Source organism: Arachis ipaensis, chromosome B01, assembly GCF_000816755.2.
Source record: "Arachis ipaensis cultivar K30076 chromosome B01, Araip1.1, whole genome shotgun sequence".
In the NCBI taxonomy this organism is placed as follows: domain Eukaryota; kingdom Viridiplantae; phylum Streptophyta; class Magnoliopsida; order Fabales; family Fabaceae; genus Arachis; species Arachis ipaensis.
In genome coordinates, this window is record NC_029785.2 from 95461266 (window position 1) to 95462184 (window position 919).

Below are 919 nucleotides of genomic sequence, written 5' to 3' on the forward strand. Positions count from 1 at the left end.
TAAAAAAGTAATAATAGAGAGATAATAATTTATCTTATTTAATTTATCATTTATAATTTTGTTGCGATCCAGTCCAGCTGGCCTCATGGCCAACCCGGCTAACACACTGCTTCGTCGGATCCGGGCGGCCGGTTTGCGGGGCACCGCGTAACCGGACCTTGACCTGGATACCTTTTCTCTAAGGAGCCAGTTCACTTGGCAACAGCTGGCAAAGGGAAAATTTCGCAGAAGGTGAGTTTGTCCTTGAGGAGCCCACCTCTGATACGGTATATATGGGGAGGGTCCTACCCCTCCCCCAAGGTAGGTCACTATACCCTACTCTTTGCTACGTGCATACTTCCTGACTTTGGCGTCGAAGTGTCATTGCAGGTGGCTCTCCCCAATCTACACGAAGAGCTCAAGAGACCGTTCGCTCGCACATTACTCCCATCCGGTCCATATTCAGACTCATTCTCACCAATTTCTAGGGATCTGCCCCAACCCGTCGGACCCCCGAGCTACCGAACAAATTTTATGTATGTAACATTTATAATAAAAATAATTGTTACATTTAATATTATGTATTTGTTTATTTTAGTGATAATTAATAAATATAAATAAAAAAATAAAAAAGCAAATTATTAGTATCTTTAATTTGACCCAAGACTTTAGCCCAAACATTTTCGTTTAAGGGGTATGAAATAATAGTAATTAATGCAGATATGCATATGGCAGTATAGGATAACGAGAGAAATATTTTGATGTGGTATTTTGATTATTATCTTATCGGTTCCGCTACGTTACCAACAGCATATCTGTCAACTTCTGCCAACTCTTATTTATAATTGTATTTTATGAAAGTGTCTTCGTGGATGTGTCTAATAAAAATATCTTTTTTATGGTTGTGTTTAATAGAAGTGTCTTTATAGATATATTTTCT

The 919-nt window shown here is 38.5% G+C and overlaps 1 protein-coding gene across 2 annotated transcripts in view; it reads right to left on the reverse strand.

The window, feature by feature from the left end:
• Positions 1-919, reverse strand: part of LOC107618782 — a 3581-nt gene that overhangs the window by 2060 nt on the left and 602 nt on the right. The gene's annotated exons all lie outside the window — the stretch shown is intronic.